We start from the raw sequence: 11,134 nt of genomic DNA, 5'->3' as shown, positions 1-11,134 counted from the left end.
TCACTTGTATAAAAGTAGTGTAGATGAGCAAATATAAGACTTGTCCTGCTCAAAGGTGTCTCATGCTCTCCCTCCATCACACTGTACTCAAAGTCAGCAGCAAGGCTTTCAGCATTCTGGCAGTCATTGAAGGCTGTTGGCTGGAAGATGAGTGAGGAAGAAGTTGAAGAAGGCAGCTTATGAGGTGATCAGGAATGAACAGGCAAACATAAGTTAAATAATGAAGAAGAAAGAGTCTGGGTTTAGCAGACGAAGTGGACAGTGAAGAGACAAAGACTGCCCTGAAGTTACAAAGATAGAGAGAGCTACAAAAAATATTTTTAAACTAATTAAAATGTGTTTTATATGTGATTGGGGAAAACGGAAACTCCCCCCAAAAAGAACATAGAGCTTGATAGGCTAGCTAGACCATTTACTAAACACTTAAAATGTATCAAATGCTATGCTAAGCACTGAGGAAACAAATGCATGGAAAAAATACAGTACCAGCCCCCAGGGAAGACAACAGAGAAAGAGAAACTGGAAATCTGCAGGAGGAGGGTACTGGGATGTGGAGGATGGCAGAAGCATGGTTTGAAGATTGATGGCTGGGGGCCACTAGGTGGCCCAGTGAATAGAGCACCAGCCCTGGAATCAGGAGGACCTGAGTTCAAATTTGATCTCAGACACTCGACACACTTACTAGCTGTGTGACCTTAGGCAAGTCACTTAACCCCAATTGTCTTGACTTCCTCCCTCCAAAAAAAAAGTTGATGGCTGGGAAGTAAGAACTATAGAAAAAAAGCTCACCCATTTGAGTCTAGGTGCAGGTATGTGGCCTAGAGTCAGGAAGACTCATTTTCCTGAGTTCAAATCCAGCCTCAGATACTTACTATGTCGACAAGTCACTTAACCCTGCTTGCCTCAGTTTCCTCATCTGTAAAATGAGCTGGAGAAGGAAATGGCAAACTACTCCCGTATCTTTGCCGAGATAACCCCAAATGGGATCTTGAAGAGTAAGACTGCCTAAAAATGACTGAATGATGACAACAATAACATTAAACTCCAGGGTGGTATCAAGAGGAGAGTCCAAGTTTCTGATGGAAAAAAGGTAGAGATGTTGGTGAGAAAGCAGACACCAAGATGCGAAGTGAAAGGGATACTTCAGTTGTAGGAAAAGTAAATGGAGAATTTTAGTTTTAGTAGTATTGCAGGATATTTAGTTAGTGTAATATCATCTAAAAAGTGTGAAATGAAGAGAGGGAGGGAGAAAGAAAAAAGGGTAGGAGGAGGGAAGGAAGTAGAAGGAAAAGGAGGAAGGATGGAGGAAGGAAGAATGGATAGAAGTCTGAATGCAGAAAGATTTGGAAGTCATTCATATACTGAAAAAATCACAACATAGGAATGAATGAGCACCTTGAGGAAACAGACCCAGAAGAATAGAGACATTGACTAAAATACCTTAAAAAGCAGTAAAAAGAAGTTTAACACAACCATATTAGGAGAAATTATTCCCCTGAAGGGTGATAACATTGCTAAAGAGTTCCAAGACAGTAGTAAACTGGGTTAATTGTCAAATACTTTAGGGAGATCTGGCGGGGGAGTTAACAGTTATTATCTCAAAATTCTTTGAACAGCTATTATCTTTTAGAATCATGTTCATGTAAAAGGTTACAAAAAAGAGTCCCTTTTGTGCAAGGGAGCAAATTAAACTGGGAGGTATATGCATCATCTCCGCTGTGACACCAGCGGGTAAAGGTCAGAGAAAACCAAAGGACTCCTACCACATTAGGCTAAGCTTTCTTGAAAAGAGAGAAATAAAGGAACAAAGTAGTTTCTGGAGATAAAACACATAATTCTTTGTAGAACTAAGAGGATTAGAGATGAAATGGCAGGTTTGGAAGTCCTGTAGATCCCTGCTGGTTATAGTTCATAGCTCCCAAAATAATGATGCAGTAACTTCTTTTTAAAATCAATTTTGGTTGAAAATTCTATTCCGCAGATTTTCCATACTGTAGGAAAATGGGATAGGAAATAACATCTGTAGCCATATGCATCTCTTTAGCTTCCAGATTCTTTCCTCACAATCAGATATTTTTGAGTGTCATATCAAAAAGGGAGAGATCCACAGTATTTTTAAATGAAAAACACTAAAATAGGTGGAAAAAAGAATCAAAAGGGAGAAAGAGTATGCTATAACCTCTCAACCTCTCCAAAACTATAATTTGTTTTCCAGTTTTAATCATGTGTCACCCTTATGCCTGTTGTATCAATATTTCTCTTGAGGATGGTTCTGAGCCACTATGGAATGACACAATATTTCTAAGTGCCACGGCAAGTTTTTTCTAGACATCTGTATTTATTACATTTGTTAATTTGCTCTAAGAATAAAAAAGCACTAGGTACCAATGAAATATGTCAAATATCAGTGAATAGGACTACAACTTCATAAATCATTATAGATTAATGGGCTACATTGTGGAAGTAGGGAATCAAACTGTCATTCTGTAGTTGGAACAATCATCTGTGAAATTCCAGTTAAAGATTCAGCAAGGCTTTAATAATTGTTCAGTTCTTTCCTTACCCTTTGCCTCAGTCAGACCCAGGTTCAAATTCAAATACTCAAGTGTGTGGTTTCATCAAGTGTGTGGAAGGTTCTCTCCCACAGTGTAGATTGCAATTCATTCCTACCTACCCATGCTACGCAACTCTTGTCCATGTCATCCCTTAAGTTCACCACAGAGGATCCACCCAATGTTTCTTTGGGCCTTTCCCAATTTCTCTTCACATGGACAGGCTACCAATGCATCACATGATGATTGACTGAATGCCTTTGCCCACATTACCCCTCACACCTGGAATTAAATAGTTCTGTGCCAGCTACACTTTCTGAAATTCTTCCTTTCCTTCAAGATCCAACTCAGTTGTCATCTTATACATGAAGACTTCCCGGACACGCTTCTACCAAAATTTCTCAAAGCTCTTGCCTGGGTCACATACTTGTACTTACTGCATTCTCCTTTGTATTGGAGAAATTTCTGTACCTATCTCCCTCTTCCCCACCTTATCCCCCATAGATACACTTATTATATTAAAAACTTGTTGAGAAAAGACTTTAGCAGGAGGTATCTGGTTCTCTAGTATAGTGCCTTAAACCTAACAGGTTCTTAATAAATGTTTGCTGTACTGCAATTTGTGTACAAAGGGAAAGTAGCCCCAATGATGAGATCACAACTTCTCAAAGCACTAGGATATTTTCATAGGATCACATATTTAGAGCTGGAAGGCGCTTTAAAGGCCATAGATGAAATAACAGATGCCCATGGAGGTTAAGTGACTTGCCCAAGGTCATACAAGTGGTAAATGGCAAAGCCTAGATTTGGTCCCAGGTCTTCTGACTTCAAATCTGGTATACTTTCCACTGTGCCACTTGAATACTGCATTAGTTCTTCCATATTTGGAAAATATTTGTGAGCCACCCATTTGAATAAGCTGAACTCCAAAGAATATACACAATGCCAAGACTTGCCTATGTCTTTACAAAATGACAAGTCATATCTAAGGCCTTCTCCTCCTATCACCAATAAATAAGTAAATAACATGGTGCCAAAACCTACATCCTTATTCACGTTCAAGCTCTGATTCTTTCTTACTCCAAATATAAACCTGGCAAGAGCTGAATGTCAAATATCATCAAGATCTTTCCAGAAACAAATGCCATTTTATTCACATGCTCACTGTTATTTTCTCCACTTCTGGAAGATGTTATTTTATAGTCTGTTCCTAAACCATTGGTTGACTTTTTTCAAATTTCTGCCTCCTCAGATTATTTCAGATGATTGTGGGCTTTTAAAGCTACAGCTCTGAGGTTGAGTTTTTTTTAATGACATTAGCATAGAGTCTGAGGTTTCATGTCTCCAGAAGAAATCAACTTGGAAATTAAAATGCCATTCCTCTCTACTTCCCATGTTTACAACTAGAAACAGAAAGTAGTTGCAAGTACAAGGTCTCTTCTTTCTAGGTGACTCTTTGATGGTGGCCTTTGATGACTTTTGCAATTAATAGCTGTAAGAATAGGCACTCATTCTTTTTTTTTTTTTTTTGCCTTTTTGAGAGCAATTGGGGTTAAGTAACTTGCCCAAGGTTACATGGCTAGTTTGTGTGTGTGTGTGGCGGGGGGGAGTGTTAAGTGTCTGAAGCGGGAACCGAACTCAGGTCCTCCTGACTCCAGGGCCAGCGCTTTACTCACTGTACCACCTAGCCGCCCTGAAGAGGCACTCATTCTGCTGCCACTGGTTTTTTTTTTTTTTTCCTGAGCTGAGGTCAGACAAATAAGTATGATCTTTTCTTCTTTACCCAAAATATCTCTCTAGAGAGTGACTGGTCATCTTCTCAACTCCTGAATCAGGAATTTAGACTCACAGTTTCTGAAAAAGAATTTAGATATATGTATGCCTTGCCTTCTGGTCTACATAGCAGCTCCACCATACAGTCAGAAATGCTGACTTCTAAGAGTTTAATGGTCTACTACAGCTAATTGTTAAATACTGATGGCTTCACTGTAAGTATTTCCTTCCTGGTAAAATCTGTCAGCCCTGATTGGTCAAAGAATATGCATGGCTTTAGGGCTAGGAACCAGAGCTATATCAATTTTGCATCAAGGATAACCCTATTTGACTGTTCACAACTTCTGAATGGGAAGGAGGAGAAGGAAAAGGAATTTTGGCATAATGTAGAATTAATTCAGGCTTTATGCCCTCAAGAATATTCTGTTTACTGAGTCCAAATTTTAATAAAGCATCTAATCTGAGTCTTTTTTCTGTTGAATTATCTATATCCTTGAAATTCTTTATCTTCACAAAACTTAGTTTTTTTTAACAAAATATTTTTCTCTATATTACTTTTTATAAATCTCCTCCTACTCCAGCATTGGCTCCGAAACCAGGAGCAATTGACTTTGCTTCCCCTTTCTTTTTGGAGCTTTGTTGTGTAACATCCCCAGGTAATTGCAATAACCTGTCCCAGATACCTTGTAGGAAGACAAGGGATAGACAAATTAAGTGGGGGGAAGGTAGGGGATGATTCTTTAAACCTCAAACTGGGAGCAATGGGACATGGCTGAGTATTGAGGGAAGAGGAAACAAATGGTTCTGGAACACCTCAAATCAGCTAGAAGTGGAAAACAGATGTTTATTTGAGGGTTACAAGCAGTGGTTAAACCAGTTCAAGAATACTTACTATCAAATGAGAGAGAGGATCATGGGAGGTAAATGTTTAATTTCGATTACATGAAATAAAAAACATTTTGTGCAAACAAAACCAATGCAGCCAAAATCTGTATGAAAATAGGAAAAAATTTTTTACCAAATTCCTCTGATAAAGTTGTATAGGGAACTGAGCCAAATTTACAAGAATAAGAGCCATTCCCCAATTGATAAATGGTCAAAGGATATGAAAGTTTTCAGAAGAAGAAATCAAAGTTATTAATAGTTATATGAAAAAGTTCTCAAAAATAATAAATAATTAGAGAATGCAAATTAAAACAATTCCAAGGTACCTAACAATTCTGAGGTACTACCTCATACCTATAAGATTGGCTAACATGGCAGAAATGGAAGATGACAAACACTAGAGGGGATACTGAAAAATAGGTAAACTAGAACATTTTTGGTGCAATTATGAAGTGATCCAACCATTCTGAATTTGAAATTTGAAACTATGCCCAAAGGGCTATACTCTTTGAACCAACAATACAGTCACTAGGTCTATATCCTAAAGAGATGAAAGAAAAAGGAAAAGAATTCATATGGTTAAAAATATATTTATAGCATCTCTTTTTTTTTGTGGAAGCATAGAATTAGAAACTGAAGGGTTTTCCATCAATTGGGAAATGGCTGAACAAGTTGTGGCATGTGATTGTAACCTAATACTATTGTAAGAAATGATGAGCAGGATGGTTTCAGAAAAACCTGGGAAGACTAATATGAACTGATACCAAGTAAACTGGCAGAACCAGGAGAACATTATACATAGTCACAGCAATATTGAAATGATGATCCACTATGGAAGACTTAGCTGCTCTCATAAACATAATAATCCACAACAATTTCAAATTATTCATGATGAATATTGCTATCCACCTACAGAGAGATCTGATGAACTCTGAGGGCAGACTAAAGCATAATTTTTTTCCTTTCTTTATTTTTCTTGTTTTTTTTTTCCCCTTGGAACATGGCTAATACAGACATATGTTTTATATGACTTCACAGATTTAATAGGTGTTGTATTTTTTGTCATTTCAATGGATAGGAAAGAGGTGGAGGTAGGGAGAGAATTTGGAACTGAAAATAATTTTTTTAAAAAAGAATACTGATTGTTAAATTTTCAATGTGAACATTTATATCTCAGAATTCAGCAAACGCTATGTAAAATCTATGGTTTAATTTATTGTTTTGTTTATTGTCTAAACATAAAGTAACAGAGAAAATCATAATATAGATTAAACTTAAAAGTGTGTCATGTGTACATTTTTTCCCCCAGAAAGTCAGTCATTAAATATTTACCTGGTCATGAAGTATAAATATTTTCATATATCCTTAGTGATTTGGCATGACAGGCTATGGTACCCAGGTGTATAAAATAATATTTTTCAAAAGGTTAGAGGGTCATCTGGGCCTGGGACATTATTCTTCTTTATAAAAATAGAGTCAAGGGGCAGCTAGGTGGCACAGTGAATAGAGCATTGGCCCTGGAGTCAGAGGACCTGAGTTCAACTCTGCCCTCAGACTCTTGGCATTAGCAGTGTGACCTTGGGCAAGTCACTTAACCTCAATTGCTTTGCCTTTCCCCCTCCAAAAAAACCAAAACAACACAAAACAAAAAACTCAAAGAATAAATAAATAAAATAGAGTCAAACCAGGTAAAAACTTCAACTTATAGGGCCGGGTCAGGATTCTCTACCATTTCATAGTTCCTGCTGTGAAAATAAGAAAGAGACTTTGACTTTTTTTTTTTGCTTTTCTTTGAAGGGCAATTGGGGTTAAGTGACTTGCCCAAGGTCACATGGTTAATTTTTGTGTTAAGTGTCTGAGGCCGGATTTGAACTCAGGTCCTCCTGACTCCAGGGCCAGTGCTTTATTCACTGCTCCACCTAGCCTCCCCTGACTTTTATTTTTTTTAATGGAAATGTTATATTTGTAGAAATATGGAGCTGAGCTACAGGAAATGTGTGTTCCTCCCTCAGATGCCCCAGGTGGGTCTACATCTTATATTACTTGTTTCAAATGCAGAAATTTCTGGCTTTGGCTCTCCCACTTACTAGCTATGTGACTGTGACTGTAATGTAAGGATGATTATCAGGCCCTCATATGACTCTAGAACTACGTGCAATTTCCAAGTTTGAAGGATTTTGGTTCAGCAAAAACTCCAGCTAGCTCCCCCATTCAGTGTATTCCTTTGAACACCAAGTCATTTTGGTACATGAAAGAATAAGTAAAAGGTATTTAATTAACTCAGGCCACTGAGACAACTCAGGGTGATTCAACAACTATATTCCATCAACCACCAGCTCCTACATCTCCTAAGGAGCTTCTGTTACCACTGAATTCACTCATCACTATGTCTACACAGGAATCGGAAGCAAAATGTTGTGGCTTCCCCTAGCCCTTGGACAGGGTTTTATAAAGGATATTGTTGCTTTTTTTTGGCGCGAGAGAATCACATGAACTCAGAACAGAACTGCTATTTTTCTATTTACCTCTCTTTAACCTCATACTTTCTATAACCATGCATTCTGTCCTTCATGAGAACTCCTTTAGTTCTTTTGAAAATGCACAACTTTCTGCCAGGTACAGTTCCTGAAGAGCATGGAGTTTTTGCCTAGAGATACCCCCTTACATTATACTTGTATTCTCTACCCCACTGGGTTGTTTTGAGGAAAGTACTTTGGAAACTTTAAAATGTTATAGAAACATGAGCAATTATTGTCTTCAAAGTTCTTCACAATTCTGTCTTTATCTCTTATATACGGTGCCTGAGGATGAAGGGAAAAAAATAGAATTATTTCTCCTTCTACATCCTTGACCCAAGTCATTTCTCTGGACCCATCCACCACTTTTTTTTTTGGCCAGGGGAAGGAGTAAAGCTGTCATAATAGCAACATTACTACAAAGGTCTGGTCTAGAGGGGCCCAGCTTCATGGAGCATCTGGCAGATATTATGAGTCAGACAGGTCAGGCTGACTAGAGGGAGACACATGGAAAAATCAGGCAAATATCAGTCATCTGGATAAGAGGACAAGTCGTGGATTTTCATTTTTGATTTCTTGAAATACCGTTCTGAAAGAAGCAGGAAGATTCTTTAGTGTGCAGGAATCAAAGAAGGTAGAAGTCAAGCATAATTCAGAAGTCTAAGTAGTCAAGATCCAGTGTTCAGGAAGTCAGAGGAGGTGAGACAGCAGTAAACAGGAGACACCCCAATAAACTCCAGGCAGCAAGAAAGGGATGCCCTGCTTTATGTTTCTTCCTGTAGGGCATTTGGCAGAGCCTTCAAGTATTGATGTATTGATGATGGTGTAGAGCTAAACTTTGAATCACACCCCAGTTCTAATCTTGCCTCAGACACTTACTAGTTATGGCACTTGGGTAAGTAATTTAACCTGTCTGTGCTTCAGTTTCCTCATCTGTAAAATGGGGATAAATCTCAACTGGTTGTTATAGGATAAAATGACAGAACATATGTAAAGTACATTGCAAGTATTATATAAATGCAAATTATTGTTGTTGTTATTATTTTCAGTACAAAGACCTGCAAGTACATTTTTTCCTCATTAAGGCAGGGGCAGAGGTGCTAAGAGTGTCTTATGGAAAGGAAAGGAAGAAGAGAAAGTAGATGGGGAAGCTATGGAGTGTAATAGGGAGCAGTTTATTAAAGGATGGGGAAATCGAGGCTGCCAAAAAGAAGAACAGGCATCCTTTTTCCTTCCTCCCCACCCCGGCTCTTAAGAAACTTTCCATTTCAGGACCTAGGTATTTCTGACTGCTATATGAAATTATGTAATGGCATTTACTCCCCTGCAAAGATTCATTCAAAATGTTCATTTCAATTCTACCCTCTAAACTCTGGGGGGTAGTGAATAGTTGCTTGGCTTTCCTTCCTACCAAGTTATGGAAGAAACACTAAAGTCCAATGCAGAGGACTAGTGCCTCTGGGGCTGATATTACTATTATGGTCTAGATTGTTTAAACTTACTCCTCCCAAGGATGCTGTTTATATTTGTGGGAAGGAGTGAATCAGGTTCTTAGGAGAATGTTTTGTATCAACTGTCTTTATCATCTTAGAGTACTATAACTGCCCTCTGGGAACCCAATCCGCCAATTCCAACAGAAGTTGGGGAATGTTGCTACTGTTTCTTTTTCTTCTTCCTTTTCTTCTCCTTCTCCTTCTCCTTCTCCTCCTCCTCCTTTTTCTCCTCCTTCTCTGCTTCTTCCTTCTCCTCCTTTTTCTCCTTCTTCTCTGCCTCCTTCTCCTTCTTCTCCACCTCCTTTTTCTTTTCCTCCTCCTCATTTCTCCCTCTCTCTCCTCCTCTTCTTCTTAATATTAGTATTATTATCAAAAAGCTAGGACAATATACTTTTTGTCCTGTGCAGTTTTCATTTTTGATTTATTGAAATATAGCTCTGAAAAGACAGGCTTTAAAAAGCCCAATGTGTTTTAAATGGAGCCACCTGACTATCTTTAAGCCCAAATCACTCTGGCTCTCATGGAATGGCTAATAATATCCCCAAACCAAGGCACCAGGGCTCATTGTTTAGATTTTGATGGTTTAGAATAAGTGTAAATAGCAATTATTTTCTGTTCAGTCCAGAAACTCTGAGGGTCTTCTCCCAGATTGATGTTTTTGTCATTGTAAATTGAGCTATCTTTTGTCTCAAATCTTACATAGCCTTAGTCATTGAATGGGTGTGACCGTAAACAAACCTGAGGACCTGGGAAAGATCTTAATTTAGAAAGGCCAAGGTCACTCACTGCATCCTAGGCCATTGCCAGTCATGACCTTTATCTTGCCACTGGACTTCTATGATTCTGAAGGAGAGAGTGATGCTGACAACTTTGCATAGCTCTGCCTCACTTATATCCAATTTATTTGAAATCAAGCCATCACCCTTGTGATATCATTGGTCCTCTTCAAGAACAAAGGACAAACATCAAACATTACACAAAAAGGCAATTAGGTGAATATATGAATGTGTGTGTATTATATATACATATAGACTCTATCTATCTATCTATCTATCTATCTATCTATCTATCTATCTATCTATCTATCTATCTATCTATCTATACTGGGTTGGAATAAACCCCTATAAATGTCATGGCTTTTCCCCCTGAAATCATGATGTTTCTCATTATTCTTCAATAATATTCCTTTGAATTCATATACTGTGATTTCTTTAGCTTTTCAACAATTGATGGGTATTCACTTTTCTTGTTCTTTGTTGGCACAAATAGCTCTGGTATACATAACCAACTGCAATCAATCTACAGTATTAAAAACATAGCTGGACAAAGTGATTTTCTATGTTAAGATAATTTGGAAAATATATTCAACTGAATTTATGCCATTTGACTGGCAACAAGTTCTTGTTTTAAAATCTGTCTGGATTTGTGGTATGTATACCTGTATACAGATACATATGTGTACATAGAATAAATAACAATAAATACAAAATCATAAATAAAAGGTAGTTTGGGAGGGAGGGCACTAGCAGCTGAGGTCATCAGGAAAGTTTTTTTGTTTGGTTTTTAGGGGTAGAAGATGGTTCTTGGTTTGTATTTTGAATGCAGTGAAGGAAAAGACAACTAAGAGATGTAGTGGATAAAGCAATGGACCTGGAGTCAGGAAGACCTAAGTTCAAATCCCGCCTCAGACATTTGCTAGCTGTGTGACCCTAGGCAAGTCACTTAACTTCTGTGCAGTTTCTTCATTAGTAAAATGGAGATAATAATAGCACCTATCTCCCAGGGTCATTGTAAAGATAAAATGAAACAATATTTATAAATCACTTTGCAAACCTTAAGGAGTTATAGAAATGCTAGATTTTGTGGTGGTGGTGGTGTTAGTAATGTACAGGTGAGGAGAGAGCACATTCCAGGC

This window comes from Petaurus breviceps, unplaced genomic scaffold (assembly GCF_028583685.1).
Source record: "Petaurus breviceps papuanus isolate PSGF00001 unplaced genomic scaffold, PetGlider_PUasm1.0 90769, whole genome shotgun sequence".
NCBI lineage: Eukaryota > Metazoa > Chordata > Mammalia > Diprotodontia > Petauridae > Petaurus > Petaurus breviceps.
This window is presented reverse-complemented; position numbering follows the sequence as displayed.